Genomic DNA, 24,540 nt, shown 5'->3' with positions numbered 1-24,540 from the left:
TACAGACTCAGTGGGAGTAGTTACATTTGGGCATTTTGCACAGGGCATCATAATTCAAGAGAGGCTGCTGGTGTTGACTGCAAATTGGCTGTTCTGGTTGACATTTGGAGTTGGGTTATAAAATGAGGTCCTGAGTTTGCAATAACTTAGTATGTAGCTCATTTTGTAGTGTTCTGGTACAGTATAATCTTTATAAAAAGCTGCATCGAATGTGAATAATTTGAATTTCTTCAGAATAAAACATAAGAAAAGAACACATGACAAATTAGAGAATGGTCTCAAAAGCTTCAGAAACAAAACACTATATTAATACAAATTTGTTGTAATGAATGTCAAATTTAAAAATGTTTAATATTTACATGTATAACTCTTGAAACTGTTCATCAATATATGTAATTGACAGCAGAATTAATTTTTTTGGAATAATCTAGTGGTCAAATTAATAAAATATGTGAATGATCCAAGTGGAAAATTCCCAAATTAGCATTTCATCAGTAAATGAAATCAATAACACAAAAGTAATAGTGAATGTAAGAGGAGAACTCAAATTGCAGGCTATATTCCTACATGAATATGAGGATTGATGCAAAATTCATTTAGCCTAATATGATTACTTAAAGAAATAATAGCATATGGGATCAAATGCCAAATTATGACTTCATATGTGAGTATTCAGAGAGTGGAGAACAATTATACATTAAAACTCTTTAATTTAAGAAATATGGGAGCTAGGTTTTAAGGTTTGTTCTTCTATCATATGTTGTGTCCCTAATGTGATGAAGTGAGTTCCCTTCTGGCCTTAATAGAATGATGTAGCACTTGGGGGCAAAGATGATGCCTCAGAGTGATGCACTGGAAGCCATGATAGAGAAGCCTTCCATAGCCACCACGACCTTCCCCTTCGTGCTATGGTAGACAGGGAGGAAGCTGACCCAGACATTGCAGAACACCAGCATGCTGAAAGCCAGGAACTTGGCTTCATTGAATGCGTCAGGCACATTCCTGGACAAAAAAGCCATAAGGTATCTGCCTAGAGCCAGTGTTCCCAGGTATACCAGGATGCAGTAGAAGGCAATAGATAAGCTTTTTTTGCAAATGATGATGATGTGTCCATGTTCTGAAAGGACATCTTTGTCAATAAGTGGAGGAGAGGTTTCCAGCCAGATTCCAGAGAGAACAACTTGCAGCAGGGTGCAGATAGGAATGATGAAATAAGGGGCCCTTGCTATCAGCAGCCACCTCCTTATTCTCTCTGGAGTAGTAATCTTGAAGGCTATAAGTACAGTGAGAGTTTTGGCCATCCCAGTGGAAAGAGCCACAGTGAACAGAAGTCCAAATATGTTCTGCTGTAGGATACAGGTGACTGTGCTAGGATGGCCATTGTAAAGCAAGGGACAGAGAAAACAGAGGAGGAGAGTGATGAGCAGGACATAACTGAGATGCTGGTTATTGGCCTTGACAATAGGAGTGTCTCTGTGTTTCAGAAACACCCCAAGTACAACAGCTGTGAGTGAGGAGAAGCCCAGGGACATGACACTGAATATGTTCCACAAGGGATCTTCCTAGGCCAGAAATGTCACAGTCTTATGTTGGCAGTGGCTCTTCTCAGTATTTGCATAGTGTGTTTCTGGACACTTCACACACTGATCCACATCTGGTAGAAATGCAGGTGGTTATGAATGCATACTCAGGTCTCCCCTTTTATTCTAAGTCACTTACCTGCTCGAGATCATTGCAATGATATCTGAACCACCTTGCTTTGTTTTAGATATAAATACAGAAGGAGTAAACTCAATTTGCCTTCTACTTCATGCTGACAGAAATTAAGCAGCACCCATGCTTTCTCTGTTGTTACTCCTATGGTATCCTCTCCTGGAGTGACATTGCTGTATCTGTTTTACAAGTCACTAGAGCACTGGCATACATCACATGAACCTAATTTCACTCTGTCATTGCCTCTTCATTAATACATCTCCATTCTTAAGAGGGCACGAGAGTTCAGTGCAATAGAGAGGATGTCCTTTGAAATCCTTGGAAATCTTATATGATGTTCTCTTGTATTCTAAATGCATCTACATTCATAATTCCATGGTGTTCTCTAAGTTTGTTCCTTCTATGAATGAGTGTGAATGAGTTAAAATTCTTAAATTCTTGCAGCCTTGAACCACTTCATCAGTGACACTGTTCTCATAACTCTGTATAGCAGTATCTCTGCATTGCAGAGATACAGAACTACTCATGTATTCTTATGTCTTCATGGTCAAGTGTTTGAACTCTCTGTTCCTGATATCTTATCAATTTACTCTTGGCTTATGATATATGCTTATGGATTTTCTGCTATATTTTCAATGTATTAATAATGTCCATATTTCTATACACTTTTAATTTTTGATATATATTTAATCTCTTTATATCATCACATTACCATTCACACTCCCTATATAATATATTCTTATCATGATTTTGCACTCCCCCAACTCCTCTCAGATTCTCCCCATCTCCATGTCCACCCATTTCCACACCCCGTCTTTCTCTATTTTTTTAAAAAAGATAAAACAAAATCACAACAAACCAAACAAAACAACAATTAAATATTCACTCTCTCACACATGCAAACACAAACCCCAAAAGCATAAAACACAAAGTTGTAAATCAAAGATTAAAGGAAAACTCCATTAGGGCCAGAAGAAATTAAAGGAAAAATCTCTATTCATCTCCATATTCTGGCCCACAATTCTAGCAACTTTAATGGAGGCCAGACTGGTCCTAGGGACCCCAGGATTCCCAACAGCTCCAGGCTGCCCTATCTCCCCTGGGCTCCACATTCCAGCCCACAACTTCAGCAGAAGACTTCTGCTTCACCAAAGGCCAGGTTGGTTCTAGGGATCCTAGCATTCCCTTCACTCAGATCCATTATCCAGCAAACAGCTCTGGCAGTTCCTAGGAACCACAGGTCAGGCTCTGCCGCTGCTGGCTAACACTCCTTAAAGCATGTCCTGCAGCCCAAGACTGTACTCCCTCCTCTGGGCTCCATAATCCAGCCCACACCTTAGGCAGAAGACTTCTGTTTTACCTCAGGCCAGGCTGGTTCTGGAGTCCAAAGGTAAGACACTGCCCACTGCTAGCCAACACTCACTAAAGCTGCCCCAGCAGCCTCCAACTGCACACCATCTGTATTCCCTATCCTAGCACGCAACCTCTGCAGAAAACTTCTGCCTTATTGGAGCCTATGCAATACTAGGAATTCCAGATAGTAAGCAGATTCCCAGAACACAAGAGGCCACTTAGGTTATTGGAACACAGAGGCCAGATTGATATTCAAATCCCAGAGGTCTTGCAGGCCACAAAACCCCACTGGAGATACCCTATAAACTGCCTAGTCACCAGAATCCCTGGCCACTTAGGCCAGAAGACCAAAGAGGAAACAGAATCCAATCCAAGAAACGAAACACCCATTCAACAGACAGTCAGGAATTAACATCTAAAGATGTATAATGAGTGCAAACCTAGATGCCTAAATGCCAGTGCATGAATACAATCAACAACAGAAAGGGCAATATGGCACCACTGAGCCCAGCTACCCTATAACAGAAAGACCTGAACATTCCAACAGTGCTGAAGTACAAGAAAGCAACCTTAAAAACAACTTTATGAAGATGGTAGAGGGAATGAAAAAATTCCTTGACGAAATTGAGGAAAAGAAAGTAAAAAAACTGGAGGAAATTGATAAATTCTTTAAAGAATGTCAAAGAAGACAGGAAAATACAAACAAGCAGGTGACAGAAACTACTTAAGACATGAAAATGGAAGAGAAGCAATAAAGAAAACATGGAGGAAATTCTGGAAATCAAAAATCTGGGTAAGTGAACAGGAACTACACATGCAAGCATCACCAACAGAATTCAAGAGAGGGAAGAGAGAATTTCAAGTGATGAAGACACAATACAAGAAATATATTCCTTGGTCAAAGGAAATGTTAAATCTAAAAATTCCTAACATAAAACATCTAGGAAATTTGGGAATCTATGTAAACACCAAACTAAGAATAATAATAATAGAATAAGAATACCAGCTTAAATGGTTAGAAAATAAATTCAAGAAATTCTTAGAAGAAAATTTTCCTAACCTAAGGAAGGACATGTCTATACAGGTACAAGAAGCCTACAGAACACCAAAGAGATTGGACCAGAAAAAATATCTCCAAGCTATATAATTATCAAACCCTAAACATACAGAACAATGTTCTAATACAACTATTAGAAGCCCAAAAAGAAAAAAAAAAACAACTAACATATAAAGGCCCACCCGTTAGAATACACCCAACTTCTTAATGGAGACTCTGAAAACCAGAAGAATCAGGAGAGACGTTATGTAGAGTCTAAGAGAACACTGATGCCAGCCTAGACCACTATATCCAGCGAAACTCCCAATCAGCTTAGATGGAGAAAACCAGATATTTCATGACAAAGTCACAATTAAATAATATCTACCCACAAATCCAGCCCTAGAGAAGGTACAGGAAGCAAAACTCCAACCAAAACTCCAAGGAGGTTAACTGCATCCACTACATTATGTCAATAGATAATCTCATACCAACAAAAAACCCAAGAACAGAAACACACAGACACACACACAGACACACACACAGACACACACAGACACACACACACACACACACACACACACACACACACACACACACTCTAAACCCACCACCACCATGAAAACAGGAATTAACAATCATTGATCATTAATATTTTTTAATATTAATGGACTCAATTTCCCAATAAAAAGACATAGGTAAGAAAATGAATATGAAAACAGAATCTATTGTTTTGCTGCACACAAGAAACACACCAAACCCCAAATATAGACATTAACTCTGAGTAAAATGTTGGAAAAAGGTGTCTACATAAAAAGTGGAGAGATCTCATACCAGCAACTTTACAGTTCATTGAAAGCTTTAGTACAAAAAGAAGCAACAACACCCAAGAAGAGAAGATGGCAAAAATAATCAAATTGCAGGCTGAAATCAATAAAATAGAAACTAAGAGAAGAATACAGAGTTGGTTTTTGAGAAAATCAACAAAATAGATATACTGCCATCCAAACTAATTAAAAGGCAGAGAGGTAATACCCAAATTAACAAAATCAGAAATGACAAGGAGAGGGCATAACAACAGACACCAAGGAAATTCAAAGAATCACTAGGTCATACTGTACTCAAAAAAAAAAAAATTGGAAAATCTAAGAGACATGTATATTTTTTCTGGATAGATGCAACTTAGTAAAATTAAATCAAGATCACATGAGAAAAGGAAGAAACAAGTGCTAGAGAGGACCACAGAAATCCACAAAGATACCCCCACAATAGACTGCTGGCAATGGTCGAGAGACAGTCTGAACTGACCTACTCTGGTGATGGGATGGCCAAACACCCTAATAGTCATGCTAGAAACCCCATCCAACAACTGAGGGATCTGGATGCAGAGATCCATGGCTACTCCATGGGTGGAGCACCAGGAGTCTAATTAGTGAGAAAGAGGAGGGTTTATATGAGCGAGAATTGTTGAAACCAAGGTTGGATAAAGCACAGGGACAAATAGCCAAATGAATGGAAACACATGAACTATGAACCAAAGGCTGAGGGGCCCCCAACTGGATCAGGCCCTCAGAATAGGTGAGACAGTTGATTGGCTTGATCTGTTTAAGAGGCATCTAGGCAATGGTACCAGGTCCTGGGCTCATTGCATGAGTTAGCTGTTTGAAACCTGGGACTCATACAGGGACGCTTGGCTCAGTCTGGGAGGAGAGGACAGGACTTGCCTGGACTAAGTCTACCAGGTCAATCTCAGTGCTCAGGGCAGGCTTTGCCCTGGAGGAGTTGGGAATGGGGGGTAGGTTGGGGGGAAGGGGGGTGCAGGAGGTGGGAGAACAAGGGAATCCATGTCTGATATGTAAAACTGAATGGTATTGTAAAATAAAATAAAATGAAAAACAAATACCAGATAAACAATTTAAATAATCTATAACCTTTAAGGAAATAGAAGTAGTCATTAAAACTCTCCCAAGCAAAAAAAAAAAAAAGCACAGTGCCAGACCTTGAAGAAGAGCTTATACCAACATACCTCACATTATACCACAAATTAGAAACAGAAGGAAAATTGCTAAATTCATTTTCTTAGATCATGGTCACTCTGATACCCAAAACATGAAAAGAGTCAAGAAAGAAAGAGAATAACAGATCAATTTTCCTTTTGAATTCAGGTGCAAATACAATAAAATTCATGCAAATAGAATCCAAGAACATATCAAAAGGATCATCAATCACGATCAAGTAGGCTTCATCTCAGAGATTAAGTGATCTTTCTACATATGCAAATCAATAAATATAATCACCATATAAACAAACTGAAAGAAAGAAAATTGTATATGATTATCTCATTGGATCCTGAAAAGTCCTTTGGCAAAATCCAACACCCTTCATAAGAAAAGTCTGGGAGAGATTAGGGATACAAGGAGCAAACTTAATCTTCACAAAGGCAATTTACATCAAGTCTGTAGCCAACATCAAAATAAATGGAGAGAAATTCATGAAATTCCACTAATTTCAGGAATAAGACAAAGTTGTGTACTTCCGTAACTACTCAGTATAGTACTTGAAGTTCTAGCTAGACCAATAAGACAACTGAAGGAGATAAAGGGCATACAAATTGAAAAGGAAGAATTGGAAGTATCATTATTTGCAGATGATATGACAGTATACATAATTGATGCCAAAATTCTGCCAGGGACCTCCTTGAGCTAATAAACCCTTTAGGATTGTGGCTGGGTACAAGTTTCATTAAAAAATTCAGTAGCTCTCCTGTTTACAAATTACAAAGTGTTTGAGAAAGAAATCAGGGATACAACACCCTTCACTATCGCCATAAACAATATAAAATCTTTTGGGGAAACACTAACCCAGCAAGTGAAAGACTTGCATAACATGAAATTCAAGTGTTTGAAGAAAAAAATTAAGACTATCTAAGAAGATGGAAAGATTTCTTATGCTCATGGTTCAGTAGGTTCAACATAGGAAAACACAGCCATTTTACCAAAAGCAATCCATGTCAAAATTGCAACACAATCTCAGTCTTTACAGAGTTGAAAAGATAAGACTCAATTTCATATGGCAAAGCAAAAAACCGGGATAGGTAAAACAATCTTGTGCAATAAAAGAACTGCTGGAGGTATCACCATCCTTGATTTAAAAGTGTACTACAGAACTATAGTAGTAAACCCCATAAAGTATGGGCATAAAAACAGATAGGTTGATCAATGGAATCTAATGGAAGACCCAGACATAAATGCACACTCCTATGCATACCTTAATTTTGATAAAGAAGCCAGAGAGACACAATGGAAAAAGAAAACATTGTTCACAAATGGTACTTATTTCACTGGATGTCTGTGTGTGAAAGAACACAAATAGATTTATAGTCATTATCCTGCATAGAACTCAAATGAATCAGACCTCAACATAAAAGCAGACTCACTGTAAAAGAAAACAATTTCACTGAACTTAACAGAAGAGGAAGTGGGGAGTACCCTTGAAGCCACTGGCACAAGAGGTGACTTCTTGAACAGAGAACCCATACCACAAGCCCTAAGATCAATAACTAATATATGGGATCTAATAAAACTGAAAAGCTACTCTAAGGCAAAGATACCATATATAGGAGAAAATGGCAGTCTACAGATGGCAAAAGGTTTTCACCAACTCTACATCAAACAGAGGGCAAATATCCAAATGATATAAAGAACTAAAGAAACTAGACATCAACAAACCAAATAGGCAAATGAAAAGATGAGGTCTGAAAGTAAACAGAGAATTCTCAATAGAGGAAACCAAAATGGCTGAGAAACATCCAAAAAATGTTTAACATTCTTAGCCATCATGGAAATGCAAATCAAAAAGATTTCGAGATTCCATCTTACACCAGTCAGAATGGCTATGATCAATCACATTAGTGACTACTTATTCTAGTGAAGACACAGAGCAAGGAGAACACACTTCCATGCTGTTGGGAGTGAAAATTTATACAGCCACTATAAAATCAATATAGTGATTCTTCAGAAAATTGGGAACTGATCTACCTCAAGACCCAGATATACCATTCTTGGGCATAAACCCAAAGGATCCTCCATCCTCCCATAAAGAAACTTGCTCAACCCTGATCACAACAGTGTTGCTCATAATAGCTAGACACTGGAAAACCTCTATATATATCTTAACCAAAGACTGAATAAAGAAAATGTGGCACATTTACACAACGTAGTATTATTCATCTGTTAGAAAAAAATGACATCATGAAATTTGTTGGTAAATGGACAGAGCTAGGAAAAAAAACCCCATGCTTTGTGTGGTAATCCAGAACCAGAAAGACAAACATGATATGTACTCACTTATAAGTGGAAATTAGCTGTTAAGGATAATCACACTGCAATCCCCAGACACACAGAGGCTAAGTAACAAGAAGAGTTCTAGAGGTGACAAATGGATCTTCCTGGGAAAGGGAAATGTAATTGATTTTTGTGGGTGTTCTGGGTGCAGGTGGAGATGAGAATGGGAGGGATGAGGTGCAGAGTGGGGGACACAGGAAGAGAGTAGGAGGAGAGACTATTGGAATAGGTGGATATATAGGGAAGTATGTGGAAATCTGGTGCAGTGGAGACTTTCTTGAAGTTATGAGGGTAACCCTTGAGAGGATACCTAGTAATGTAGGATATGGAGTGTGGGGCATTTACCCACCAACCCCACAGCTCCCCAGAGTTTTCTTGAGTGTGAGCAGCAGGAAATATTAGATAGAAGGATTTATTGCGGAGATAAACAGATAGAAAATAAAGGATAGCCTCGAGAAGGCCTGGAACCTTTTCCAATGAGCCCTGACTGTCTCTGGCCCAGGGTTTTATAGAGACGCCAAGGAGCGCAGCAGGACAGGAAAGTGCAGACCATCTCAGACACATGCATTCAGGCCCGTGGTCCTAATCATCCTCTATGCGGACCTGCTGGGTAAAGCCACGAGGAACCCGAAAACAGGTTCCCACAATGGAGCCTAACCCATGCATCTTATTTCACCAGGCTAGGCTCTCATTGTTGGGAATTGGACACCAATCAGCAACCAAACTTTTCATCAACAACCTGCCCTGTCAACAAGCTGTGCTGGGGTAATGGTGACTCAAAGCTTATGGGATGGCCAATCTGTGACTGATCTGTCTTGAGGCTCAAGTCATGAGAAACAACCCATGGTTGACACTTCCTGGATGGCCAGGAACATGAAGCTGAATTCTCAGGGTCTTAGAAGAGAACCACACATTACTTAAAAGAAAAAAGAAATAAAGTAATAAAGAAAAAAGTCAATGAAATAATTTCTAATCATATTCTGATATAATCATTGATTGGTGCCTAGCCCAATTATCATCAGGAAGACCTACTCCAGCAGCTTATGAGATGCAGAGACCCATAGTTAAACTTTATAGGAAGTTTGGTAAACTACACAGAAGAGGAGGAGGAAGGACTGTAGGAGCCAGAGAGGTTGAAGTCACTAGGAGAAAATGTCCCAAAGAATCACATAAACAGGACTCATCGTGGCTCACAGAGACTGAAACAGCAATCAGAGATCCTTCATGGGTCTGTGCTAGGCCTTCTGAATACATGCTGTGTTTTTTTTAGCTTGGGACTTTTGTGAGACTCATAGCAGTTGGAAGTGGAGGTATCTTTTGCCTGCACATGGGACTCTTTCGTCCTACTGGATTGTCTGGTCCAGCCATGATATGAGAGTTTATGCTAAGTCTTATTATGTTGTTATGCATCTTGTTATGTCTAGTTCAGTTCATATCACTCAGAAGCCTGTCATTTCTGGAAGGAAACTGAAAAACAGTGGATCTGTGGAAGAAGGGGTGTTTGAGTGGGTGCGTGGAGGGAAGGGTAGGAAGGTTGTGCTCAAGATGTATTGTATAATTTTTAGAATTATCCTAAAATTTAAATAAAGTTAAAAAATAAAGCTATGATAGGCTCACAAGACTATGGGTGTAAGGGAGTAAACTCCGGTGGTTTGAACAAAAATGTCCCCCCTTACATCACATATTTGTATGACTTGCCCCCAGTTAGTGGAGCTATTTGAAAATAGGATTAGGAGATATGGACCTTTTGAGACAGGGCTGTTGCTGTAGAAAGGTTTTAAGGTTCTTGTCATTCACAGTGTATCTCCCTGTCTCCTACTTGTGGATCAGTATGTGAAGTCTCAATTGTTCCTGTTGTCATGCTGTCTTAGTTAAATTTCTACTGTTGTGACGAGATATCATAACCAAGACAAGTAATAAAAGAAAGAATTTAACCTGCAGGCTCACACTTCCAGATGGAGAACATGGCAAGCTGCAGGATGGAAGGATGGAGCTGGAAAAATAGCTGAGAGCTAACATCTGATCTATAGGCATGATGAGAGAGAGAGAGAGAGAGAGAGAGAGAGAGAGAGAGAGAGAGAGAGAGAGAGAGAGAGAGAGAGAGAATTGGGGATGAAGCAGGCTTTAAAGCACCATTTCTACCCTCAATAACAGACCTCCTTAAATAAGGCCACATTTCTTAATACTTCCCCAACAGTTTCACAACTGTAGACCAAGTATTCAAACGTATGAACCTATGGGGCCATTCTCACTTAACCTACCACACATGCTTCTCTTCTGCCCTCATGGACTCTTAACAGTCATAAATAGTTAGCTAATTAAATATCTCCTTTCATAAGTTGCTTGGTCATGGTGCCTTTTCATAGAAGTAGAAAAGAAACTAAGACAAAGTTTATTATGAAATGAATTATACAGCACTGGTGTGGGAAGAGTGATTTTCTGTAGGCAGTCATGCTCACATTGGTTCAAGAATACAAAGCAGGTATGAATTTTAAATCAAGAATGTGTTATTTCAGTGGGAAAAATGAATTTCAATGTGTTGTTTTCTAACAGTTGGAAGGAAGAGGATTGTCTTTACAGATGTGAACTGATTGCAGTTCACTTATAGATATTTTTCCTTTGCTTGGACATTGCAGATGTGGAGAGCTGTGATATTTTCTGCATGATTGACATGTACCGGTCTCGGAAATCTCATTCTCTGGGCATTGCTTCCAGTCAGAGCAACAGGCAGCCTCCCCCTCTCAGTGGCTTTTCCTGAATCCAGGATGACAGCTCTCACTGCATACAGACTGAGGAATCTGAGAATAATAAAATGAATGTTAGCAAAGGGTCATGTTTTATGGAACCTCCAGTAGAATGTTTTTGAATATAGAATTATTAATTTATTTATGCTAATATTTCTAAATGCAGATAGTTGAACTTTGTATTGCTAAGGTGAGTCATTCAGAGGCCCATGTAGTAAAAGCTTGACCCTAATAACATCACTGTGTTGAAAAATTGTTTAAAGAATATGAGATGAGGCATAAAAGTAAGAATTTAGGTCCTTGTTAGCATGTCTTGGTGAAACTACAAACCTATTGTCTCTTGACTCCTGGATAGAAAGGAAAATAAATTTTTTTCTTTCATGGTAAGTATTCATCTTGTCTTCCACAGTAGTGGTTCATCTTAGAATCACCGTGGAAACCAATCTAAGAGAACTACTGTGAAAGGTTTTCTACATTAGGTTACTGCTGTGTGATGTCCTGTATGTTGTGAATATATGTTGCTATGATTGATTGATAAATGAAACACTGATTGGCCAGTAGCCAGGCAGGAAGTATAGGAGAGGTGGGACAAACAGAGAAGAGCAGCTGGGAGGTGGCAGCCAAGGAGAGATGCCAGCCTGCTGTCCAGGGAGCAACATGTAAAGGCAAAAGGTAAAGCCACAGAACACATGGCAACATATAGATTAACAGAAATGGGCTGAGTTCAGTGTAAGAGCTAGTCAATGGTAGGCCTGAGCTAATGTTCCTGGAGTTTAATTAATGTAAGTTTCTGAGGGATTATTTTATAAGTGGTTTCAGGGACCATGGTGCTAGGCAGGACTGGAGAAAACTCCAGCTACAGGTTAAATGAGGTAAAAAAAACTCTCTAAAGTGGGTGATCTCAAGTTATTTATTGGTCCTTGTCCCTAATGAATGTAAAGGAAGAAAGAATGATAACAGTGGCATTCAGCTATCTCTGCATCCTGACGGTTGATGCAATGTGAACAGCTATCTCTACCACCTAAAAATATGACTTCCTGCAGTGAGTGAGTATACCTTCAAACTGTGACCCAAGGAAAACCTCCTATACTGCAAAGAGCAAAACAAACAAGTAACACATTTAAATATTCTCATCATGCTTTTCTGTCTTGACAGGGGCCTAGAAGCAAAAGGCCAACTGACCATTGACTGAAACCTTTCAAGATGGGTCCAAAATAAATCTTTTGTCAGATGATCTATGACAATGATGAAAGTCATCCTGAAAGAGATACAGTATATAGTATATTAAATAAATGGTCAGATTGGAAAATAAATACTTCATTCAGAAAAATTATATATGAAGACAGTCCTCTATATCGGTGGTCATTATGTGTTTATAAACTGGTCCTGTGTGGGCAGGAAAGGGTCATAACACACAGAAATACATGTTTTGAAATTTATATACAGGTCAAAATAATGGAGTAAGATGAAACTCACCTCTGTTAATCCTGTGGCCCACTGTATTATATAAGAAGATAAGGACAATTTCTGGCCCTCTGGAGCATTTGGAGAAAATGTTCCTACTTTTGCATTTATCCCAAGACCTTTTAGGAAATTTCAAAAATTAAGAATGTCATATTCTGCATGTGATTTTCTTTTCCAATCCAGGACTACCTGGTCTCCAGCATGATTGATGAGTTTAGTGTTCTTTAGAAAAGGGCTCAGCTGGAAGAGATGCATGCTCTTACGTTACATAAACTCCAGAGATGTACAACAGAGGCAGAATTAGGCAGCATCTCTTCTTGATTTTAATCCCTATTGTGAAAAACACCTTTAACATAGGTATCACTCATATCAATCAAATTATACCCAAGGATATTGGAAACATCATTATGGTTCTAAAATATTCCAATCAGTTCTATTAGAAATCTTAGAACCAAGCACTCCTAAGTCATATATGCACATGGAGAAAACTCCCATCTTCTTTCAAAATATATTCATACCTGGGCCTGAGAGATGTCTCTGAGGTTAAGAGCACCAACTGCTCTTAGAGAGGACTGGGGTTCAATTCCAAGAACCCACATGGCAGCTCACAACTGTCTGTAACTCCAGTGCCAGGGGACCTGACCCCCTCACCCAGATATACATGCAGTCAAAACACTAATCTTCATAAAACAAAATAAATAAAATAAAAAAGAGTATTTAATCACATCAAATAAGTTTTGAAAATATTTAGATTTTCACTATGTGAAATGAATGATTTTATGAGTGTTCATTTATGTAACATAAGCATTTTAGAAGTATCCATGTCCATTATGACAATTCTCTGTGTCTTTTCTGCTGTGTGAAATCTCTGGGGTTAATGGAATTTTATTATTGAAAAATATTGTATGACCATTTGCAATACAACTACATATGGAAGATAAGCAGACTCCTCCTTGCACAGTCTCTGTCATAGATTTTGACAAAATAATCTAAACTATGCATTGTCTAGTTTTAGCGCATTTATAAACCCTTAGAGTGGCATGTTGCTAATGTTATAATACTACAGAGTTCCCTTACCTGCCATGGGAAGAATACCATCTCTTTTCCTTTTCCAGAAGTTTGAAATTGTACTTGGTTGAGAGTCATCTCATGTAGACTGCGGGCCACAGCATACACTGCATTGTACACATTGTAACTCTCTTCACTCATGGCCATATCAAACCTGTTCCCTGGCAAGAATCCCAAGGAGGCATACACAGACAGTTATGCACAATTTTACAGTCTTCCCTCAAAAAGGAGCAATTGAAGAATGAATGCTACAATTATGAAGATAAATGTCTTGTGGGTATTTGTAAGGATTGGCTGTCTGGATAAAATCTGTAAAATTAATGATCTTCTCCTTATGGTGTGAAAAATAAGGGTCCCATGCAATGTGTCTAACAGGAAAAAGTTATCAAATTTGAAATGATCCAAGTGTGAGTTCAGGACCCAGACTTTCCATGTGAGTAACTTCTGCTTTATATTTACTATTAAGATCAACAGAGAATCAGTGTCCCCATAAATAATAATCACATTTGCTGATGATTCTAGGATTTGCACCTGATTTTTCCAGGGTGTGGTCAGAAATGAACCTCTGATAGCTAGGATTATTTCCACAAATGCTATGCAGACTCCCTTTTCTCCAGCTCACTTCTAAAATCTGACAGAATCTGGGCACCTTTGTCATCATCTATGATGAACAGCCCAAACCAGTTCCAGTGGAAATTAATCATCAATGATACAATGCCAAGTGTCAGATATGTGTCCTTAGGGGCCACCTGGTACAGGGAAGAAAACCTTTGTTCACTCAGGGTAGCATCAAAGGGCCCAAAAGTAAGCTGTAGGGAGAAACAATCAGAAAGAAGAAAATTGTCATAAAAATCAACTCAAATGCACAGCAATGGTTTGAATGATTTAGGGCAATCCTGATTTGAAGTTCAAATCTCTCTTCCTATGGGTTTATGAGAACATACAATGATGTTCTTCTGTCAGCTCAGCAGCTGCACATGAATCTACTGATACTTTAATTACTGTCTTCAGCCCCACAGTCCCACAGTCACCGCCACTCAGGCTGTAGCTTTGAGGGACTTTCAGTCCCCCGGCCTAGGTACATGGTGGTTGTTCTATGTAAGTTTAAACAAAGATGCTATCATTTTATTTACTAACAAAGACTCAAAAATCAGATGTGAGGGTAAAATCTGTTAAATTAGAGAGACTGAGAAACATCCATCTGACCTTCCTGTTTCACTGGAGACGTAGCAATAGACATGTCTCTCCCAAGCAAAACAAAGCACGAAATTCTGCATCACTCCCTACCCCTTCCTATGATGTCTCTTTGTCTATATTCCTGATTCATCTGAATGCTCCATGGCTAATTCTATTCAACTAGTTGCAGGCTGAGATCCCTGAACCAGGGTTAATTTTACTTAATTAATGTACAGATACTACAGTGTGATTGAGGTCCTGCAGAATTATAGACAATATTCAGAGGTTTAATAGTGGTGTGTCTGCTCTAGCCTTCCTTCTCCTTCTCTCTCTTCTAAGCTACAAAAATATAGATGTGTCATCAACTATGTCAGCTTTATTTCCCTATCCATGAAGAGTTACTCAAGCTTGCCCTTTTCCCCTCACAGACAGCTGAAATGTTACCAAGCTGAGCCGACATCATGTCCTATTCCTGTGGTAATCTGTCCACTTTCATCTCTGGTTTTATTTTTTTTAAATTCTTATATACTTATATCGAATGTCTGTTATCTATTGTGTTTCTCTGTCTCTTAAGAGGTTTAAAGTTTTCATTATAGAGTATATTGACCTCTTTGTTCAGATTTATTACTAGATAATTTTTGAGACTCTTGTGAATGGGAATATGTTTATGAATTTCTTCTCGGTGCATTCGTTATTGATCAATTGGAAAGATATTCATTTGAGCAGTCGATTTTCTTTCTGCCAAAATTGCTGAATCAGTTGATGATTTCTAGATTATTTTCTGTAGAACTTTTGGCATCACAAATATGGGTAGTTTGACTTCTTTTTCTCTTTGTGTCCTCTGACTTCTTTCTCTTGCCTTATTGCTCCAGGTAGTACTGCAACCATAGTTCTGTAAAGGAGTGGGGAGAGTGGGCATCTCTGTTCTTCCTGACTACAGTGGTGTTACTTCATGCTTTTTGCTATGTGAGATCAGGTTGTCTATGGGTTTTGTTCCATGATGCGATGGTAAAAGTTTACTTTGGGTCTTTTGCAGAACAATAAAATAAAATGCAGATGGTATTCCTCCCTTAGTGAACACTACAGCAGCTTCTCTGTAGATCATTGTGCACAGATGGTGAGAGGGTTCCTATTCTGAAAACCACTCAGCTTTAACTAAATATCACCTTGCATCCAGTTTCCTGTACCTTGAGGAAGATTATTGTGTCTTACCACAACTTTTAATAATAATATAATTTCTGATACCCTGTAATTCTTCTTTAGAAATTGGTTGGTTTTTGAAGTAATCAAATAAGAATAGGTTAAATGTGGATGGGCTTCATATTATTTGGTTTCCTTAATAAATTACAGCCTGTGTCATGGCTTAGATAAAGAATAAAGTGTTGTAACAACAAGGCAAGGGTGTCTAAGATTGTCTGTAGTGGATTCCAAAAGACAATTCTTTCTCCATCCATTTCAGAGGATAAAAGACACAGTGAAACCTTTTTATCCTCAGTGTTCCAGGATCATGAGGTCTATCCATCTTTTGTAAGAAGATACAAATTTTTAATTCTGTGCTACAATCATGCTGGAAAAAGAATACGAGTAAATATTTGGGTGAGTTCTTGTAATTTTAAGAATGACGTGCCTTTATACAATTCCTTCAGTATAATATGGGGTATTTGTTGTTGTTGTTGTATTCCTGTTTGGAGTCTGAAATTATCTTTTTAAGTTTAGCTCTCAGAACTCCATAATGTGTTCTATGTTCAGTCATATTTATCCTAAAACCAAGTTCATCTATCAGTGTGAGAAGACAAATGTGACTAGCTCCTTGATATCACATGCTCATTTACATACATAAATGAATAGTAACTGTGGTTATATAAGGCTTAAAAGATATCAAGAAAGCAAGCAATTTTATCATGGAAAGGTTGATTGTTTCAGGATATACACACATATTTTAGGGGTTGTGTATTTTTGTGTTTGATTTTATCCTTTTATTAGAAAATTTAAATGTATATAATGATGAATTAAAATCAAACTCATCAACATAGAAATGAAACTACCCCTCTACAGGCTAGCTATGGTAACAACTGGTAAGGCAGGATATGCCTTATCTGCAGCAGTGGCATAAATGTTCTATTGGTAACCAACTACTTTCTTATTGGATTCAAGGTGTGCTCAGTAGACAGAAATGCATGCCTGGTGATAGACTCTGGCCAAGATCCCCAAGGGCAAATCACTCCTATTAATTATCTAAGTGAACACAGTATCAAACAGTCCTCTAAATTCATATCTCCACATTTCCTGCTTATTGCATCTCTAGACATCATTAGCGAAGCACATTTGTGCAGTGGAGAGTCGTTAACACAGATGCCCTAAGTCATCAGAGTGCAGAGAATGAGTGTCAGTAGAATGGTCAGTCACATTTGGAAAAATATATCAACCCACTGACATAGGCTCAGGGACCACCATGACGGAAGATAAGAACAGGTTTTCAAGAATCAGAGGTTATGGACCACCTGATCAAAGCAATATCTTCTCTACAAAATAGGACTGCTGTACTCATGAAGTAATACAAACTGTGTTTGCCAGAACAAAGCCTGTAGATGAGCAATGCATTTAACCAAGAATGGAGATTGGAGTGGCTCCTTAATCCCCATGGCTGGGAAGCTACTGAACTGTGACAGCCTCCAGAAGGAGAATCAGTTTTTAATAAAGGTATGACACCTGCTAGATCAACCATGTTGTAGTAAATGTCCTCCCAGCCATTAGTATATGGGCAACACATAGGGCACAGTGGCTTACATAAAATACAGAGGATAAAATGCTGGAGGCGAGGTAAAGGCTGGATCTGGGAGGACTTGGTGGTGAGTATGATGTAAATATGGAGATTATATACTCAAAAAGTTAATCAAAATATTGTATAAATAGCAAAACCCACAGAACACCACAGCATACAAAATAACATTATTAAACAGAAAGAGAAGTCCATTTGGAGAAAAATTTAAACCTCAATTCTAAGAGAACACCATCAGTAATTTTGAATTTTCCAAAAAAAGATGATATACTTTTCTATTCATCCATATTTTGATTTTAATATAAGGCATAGTTTCTATTTAATAATATTTAATTATAGGATTCATTTCTGCCAGAGATAATTTTCTTATTTGTGAAGTCCTTTAAAGTTTCAAGTGATCATGGTATCCCCTTGCCTGATCTCCCACTCCCTTCCCTTCTCCAGCTGGACCCTCCCATTTCCCTTTGTTCTCACCCCTCATTCTCTGCCCTCAGCCACTGCCCCCACCCTCAGCCGGCTCATGCAGATCCCACCCACTTCTCCTGTGCGGGACAACCATGTGTCCCTCCCTGTCAGCTAGCCTCTCCAAAGCTGTGGGCTGCAGTCTGCCATCCCTTGCCCTACATCATGGGAGTGGGAAGAGGCAGGGTGCCGGGGAAGCTCTCAGGTATCCACAGGGATGACCCCAGCTTGGACTTCTGGCAGTGATGGAGTGGGTGCCTGGACTGGTCTACTCTGGTAACCGGTCTAGTGAATACCCTAATAGTGATTATAGGATCTTTTCCCAGGGACTAATTGAGGCAGATGCAGGATTCCACAGCCAGGCACCAGGCTGAGCCCCGGGAATCCAGTCGGTGGGAGAGAGGAGGGATTCAGCGGATGGGGGTGGACAGTGAGATCATGATGGGAAGACATGCAGAGACAACCGTCCATATTGGTGGAGACCCATGAATTGTGGACTAGTGGCTTTGGAGCCCCCATGGTACTAGAGTAGGCCCTCTGGATATGGGGGAAACTTGTTTAGCTCGAACTCTTTGGGGGACACCCGGGAGGGGGACTGAGTATTGGTCCCTGGTGCATGGTCAGACTTTTGGGAGCCCAGTGCTTGCTCTGTGGCACTTTGCGCACAGGCGTGAGGCCGAGGGTGGCTTGGACCTGCCTCAGCTGGGTGTGCCAGGCTCTGCTGACTCTCCATGGAGACTTTTATTTGGAGGATGTGGGGATAAGCAGTGGCTTGGGAGGGAGGGCCGGGGTGGGAGGAGGGAGGAGGTGGGACCTGTGGATGGTATGTAGGGTTAGTAGAAAATTTCTTAATAAAAAATGGGAAAAATAATTAAATTAAATGTGAAATGGAGACTGTGGTTTCCTTAATTTTTAAGTAAAAATTCTAATATAACTATTATGTAGTTTAAAACACTTTCCTTTATGACAGGAATTAGAATTGTCAGAACAGAAATTCTACAAATACAACCACATAAAAGAAATTAAGGCCTAGATGAAAAGACATATAAATGTCCAAACACTCTAATTTTTCTCAAATAAAAAAATTCAATAAGTGTTATATGAACACTAGCATTCAGATGCTGTGACTGTTTGTCTGATAGCCAAGATGTTAATTAGTGGGTAGCGTGTCCAATATGGACATGTTGGACAAAGTTATTCATGTCTCAAACAAGAAAGAATGAAAAGACACAGTATTTTATCATGCTACTTAAAATGACACTTAGAAGTTATGAATGACTTGTATCTGGGATTTTCCAATAAATATCTTCAGACTATTGTTTGCAATGAGTGCTGACACCGTGGATACTGGAATATTGAGTAGTTATATTCTAGGGACTGGAGAAGCAGCTGATGGAGTGATGAAATAATCACGTTCCCTTTGTTTCCCCAACTATAATCATTTGCTAGTTCTAGCGTGGCTTCTAAACTGCCATATTACCTGATCAACTTCTGTTTTTAGTAACAACAGCAGATGTACTAAAAACTTATACCAAAGCCAGCAAGATGTCTCACTAGCAAGAGACACAGACAGACCTGAGGCTCTGAGACCAATTCCAGGATCCCACAGTGACAGGAGAGGATAGATTCTGAGAACTACCCTCTGACTTCCACACTCACACTTTAAGTGTCTGTGTTTACACACAAATGCATGTGTGCACGTACACACACATATACACACAAATTAAAAATTAATAAAAAATTTAAAACTAATGCCATATTAAGAGTGTGATTTCTTAGTTTTGCAAAAAAAAACACCTACCAGAAAAATTGTCATGTTAAATGATCAAATGTTAACAACAAAAACAACTTGGCATAATTGGGAAAAGAACCTGAATTCTCATTATTTTCTTTTTTACATGACACTCTAGTTTAATCAGAAAAGAAAATTTGATTGTGACGGGAAAAATTAAAATTATTGTTATTTCCACTGGATGAAACTATAATGGTTAGAAAGTCCAACATTTTTAACTGAACAGTGAATGATGAGCTGAGCAGGTCTGTATGACTTTCAGCAACCTAGGAGATCAACTGCTCCTGAATTCCAGTTGTCTCTCACCAGATTCCCTTCCTCAACCCCATTTCTCTTCACCCTGCTCACCTGACACCCGATTCCTGTCCCCCACCCACATTCCACCCATAAATTCTATTCTATTTCTCCCCCTGAAAGATTCATGCATTTTCCAAGAGCTTTCTTCTGTACCTAACCTCTCTGGGTCTATGGATTATAGGTTGGTTATCATTTATCTAATGGCTAATACCCACACATAAGTGAATGCATTCCATATTTATCATGCTGGGCATAGATTATCACACTCAAGGTGTTTCTTTTTTCTAGTTATATGCATTTGCCTGTAATTTCATGATGCCATTTTTGTTTTGTTTTGGTTTTGGAGACAGGGTTTTTCTGTGTATCTCTGGTTGAACTGGAACTTGCTCTGTAGACCTAGCTTTCGTGAACCCACAGAGATCCCTCTGCCTCTGCCTTATGAGTGCTGGGATTAAAGTCATACACCACCATTGCCCAGCTGATGATGTCATTTTTTAAACAGCAGAGTAACACTCCATTGTGTAAATTTACCACATATTTTCTCATATGAAACACATACACACATATGACTTGAACTCAGAAGGCAGCTACTTGTACTGAGTAAGAATATCAAGAGGAAATGAATGACAAGTGTGGGTAATAAAGGAGAAATCATCAGTAAAGTACACTGGTACACACCTATGAAAACGCCACACTAAATCCCATTGTGTTATGCACTAATTTAAAACTAACAATAATTAGTAGAAAGAAAGCATTATTCTTGATTGCTGTGATCAATACAGATTCAGTTTTGAAACATGAATTTTCTCATTTTCATATGAACATCTACTCCCATCACATCTCTCTATATCCACATCTTACACAGTCTTAGGCAGCTCACCACAGAACTTGGGGGCCATGCATGTGTTAAATGTTGATTTTTAAATATTCCACAAGATCCAGAGAACACCAGCCCTGTGTACCTCATCTCCAGGACTAAATAACATCTCTACCCTCCACACCAAGTAATTGCTCTATGTTTGTGCTGTTTGCTCTGTAGTTCATATCATCTAAAGGTGTTTCCTCAGCCCACACTCATCAATGAGCTTTCCCACTGTCAATACATATTCTAGAATGCAGCCACAATTATATGAGCATGACAATGGAATAAGAACAGCTTACACATTGAACACAGGCTTTATTCCCAGTTACTAATGGGTTCTAAGCTACTGGACACAGTGCTGCTTTGGAGTCACTACTGGGTTTTGAGATAAACATGAGCAAATTGATAAAAAAGGATTAAGTTGAAGGAATAGGTCATCAGAAGGAACTGACTTCTGAGAAGGGATACTAGTTGGATATTTGGTCTCTGTGACTGACGTAGCATGGACCATACTGCGCATGATCTATAAATGGTGGATGCCATACACATGAGAGTGAGTCTCTCTTATTTACACTTGGGAATAGAACACACAGTGTGTCCACATGAACTCTGATTGTCATGGGTCGTTTCAGTTCTTTTCCTTCACATCTAACCGTCCATCTTCTTATCCATTCTGCTGAGATCATTTCTAAAGGTGTTCAAACAAATAACTCATTGTCACTGTCCTGGGACCAATCTGCCCAACATTGCTTTCTCCCATGAGCCTCAATACCCAGGGATATGAGTTGATGTCATTGGACCTGAGACTGAGATGTCCTCAGATTGTTTTCCAACCCATGTTTTTACCTCTGCTGTGGACATCAGCTGTAGAGCCCTAGGTCAGAGAATGCTGGACATTTCTCCAGGGTCGTGGAGACTCTTGGAAAGCAAGGTATCTCATCCATGTAAGTATTTTCTTCAGAGGGCAGCAGACATAAAAGCAGATGTGTATACATGGTTATCCATTTGATAACCTGATATGCACCCACAGACCACACTACCGGCTTAGAGATTTGGAGGCAGGACCTGATGCTCACTCTGCATTTCTTCTTCTGGCTCCTGAACATCCCCCTCCTCATGTCCAAGCTCATTCACCCCAAGTGCTTTTGGAGAATGAAGCAGAATGAAGACAAGCCTGGAGAGTTGGTGACAGGTTGTGTCTTTTACCTTATTGCAGTGCAGAGCAGTGAAGTGCAGGTGGACTTGAAAGAGTTTGCCCTGGATGTGCTGTAAGTGTGTTTTCATTGTTCATGTAAATGTCAAGATATATAATGCATAATAGGTGTGTGAATGGGCAGAGCAATGCTGGGAGCTTCTGTCCTTTTGTCCCAATCTTATCTCCAAGGTCTGATGCAAAATACGTTTTGATTTTTAATAATCACTATTTTCATACTATCAAGGTGTGAGTCTTTAAATTTTTTCCCAATTAGCCTCCATTTACAAGGCAGAAAGCCAATTTAAAACAGCATTCATTGCTTTGTTCTATCATAGGCATCCTTCCTTTTTACAGGTGCCATTGTGAGGTAGCCAGTGGTGTCCTAAGACAAGAAACTCCAGACTACTACAATGAGTTCAGTAGTCACAAGGTGCATTCAAGTCTCTTCCAGAGTCTGCTAATGTCACATGTATCAGTGTGTGACATTAGTTTCTTGCTAACTATTCTTGTATCTTAAATCAACCCATTTCTATTCATCTATAATTTGTCACGTGGCTCGTGGCTTACCCGTATCTTAACATCTTCTCTTGGCGGCAGATGACAGTGTCTCTCTGCCTCAGCCTTCCACTTGCCAGAATTCTCATCTGCTTGTCCTGCTTATACTTCCTGCCTGGCTACTGGCCAATCAGCATTCTATTTATACAGAGCGTTATCCACAGCACTTTCCTTATCTTTTTTTTTAAAGGAAGTTTTTAACTTTCACATAGTAAAATTACATATAACAAAACAGTTATCTAGCAAGAATTACAATTACAATATCTAGTCTATTTGTATTTGGCAAAATTAAAGAAGATACAAAATTAAACTTGTATCAATATCCTATCTATCCTATATTTGTGAGTCTAAGGTTTCATATCTAACTTATCTTTTATCATGACTGAGGAGATTATAACTATCTAGTCTTCAACTCCAGCAAAGGCCTCAGAAGGATATAATATCTGAGAAACAGAAGAAGGGCACAAGCAACTTTTGGGAGTCTTGTGACAGTAGACAGAGACAGCTGGCAGCCCGCATAGTCACCTAATGTTTTTCTGTAAAATTGGGGCATCTGTTTTCTGTCCACAGGCCTAGAGTCTCTCAGTCACTTTTCTCTGTGTGCTGTAGAATGTCTGGCAGTTTCCTCTGTGAAGCAGGAACCTGGAGGACAATTTTGCCATGCAAATCTCTGTGGTCACCTTCCTATGGGTCCTGTGTGTCCATTTGATCAAGCAGTCCAGGCAAGAACAATTTCTTGCCCAAATTGCTATTTTTGCCAAGTTAAAGATAAACTCCATATGGAATGTCTTTGATGCCTATCCTCCTCTCTGAAGTAAATTGGTGGTACCAGGAGCAGAAATGTCTCACTGTCCAGAAAGTCTAAATTTTTAAAACACTTTAAGTGCCATATTCTGTAGGTCTTTGAAGTGTTTGAAGATTACCTGTCTATTTGAAATATATCTATGTATACCTAGAAAACTTAACTAATATAGAAATATATATACAGTATAAGAAGTTTAAACTTGTATCAATAGACTAAAATCCATAGCAATGTAAAGTATTTTAAACAAGTTGCTCTTTAAATGTAGACTTAATAATCTACCCGTTCATCCTACCATATCTATATCTATCCCCTTTTCTTCTTTAGAAAGAGATTGCATTTATAATCAACCTGATTTAAATTAAAATATTGGTTTTTCTCTGTTCCACACCAGAGGGCTCTTCTGATATAGGGCACAAGAATCTCTTAACCTTTTCTTTTATTAATATGCTTAGGTTTAGAGAAGGAGTTCGCCAATTCCATCTCCAAAGCCAGTTTGGTTTATTTGGGAATTTGGGTATAGCTTCTCTTACTACTTCCTGCTGGAGGGGGTTGCTGTATCTTATGGGGACACACAGAAAATTTTAGCCTTATGGGGTAGTCCGTGAGGCTGTATTGTCTGAGCCAGTTGCCTTGAAACTGTTCTGGATGTTGGATCATCTGGGCCATGGTGTCATCAGAGACCTTTCAGGGGGTCTTGGCTGGTCAAACCTAATGTATCTTAATCTGGAACAAATCTATAGCCTCTTGCTTTCTGTGGAAACAAAAGCATGGCCTCCTTTCCAAAGCAACATATCCTTACACCCAAAATTTGAAGTCAAAGTACCTATATATATAGGCTTAACTCTTTTTTTAAAACAGCTTTTATGATCAAATGTTTTTCTGCAGTTAAAAATCCC

The 24,540-nt window shown here is 39.0% G+C and overlaps 1 pseudogene; it reads right to left on the bottom strand.

Moving 5' to 3' along the window:
* Positions 1–728: 728 nt before the first annotated feature.
* LOC143274556 (vomeronasal type-2 receptor 116-like) lies at positions 729–22,373 on the bottom strand (annotated as a pseudogene).
* Between the last annotated feature and the right edge of the window lie 2,167 nt (positions 22,374–24,540).

Source organism: Peromyscus maniculatus, chromosome 1 (assembly GCF_049852395.1).
Source record: "Peromyscus maniculatus bairdii isolate BWxNUB_F1_BW_parent chromosome 1, HU_Pman_BW_mat_3.1, whole genome shotgun sequence".
Taxonomy (NCBI): Eukaryota; Metazoa; Chordata; class Mammalia; order Rodentia; family Cricetidae; genus Peromyscus; species Peromyscus maniculatus.
The sequence above is the reverse complement of the archived record's forward strand: the minus strand, read 5'-3'. Positions and strand labels throughout refer to the sequence as shown.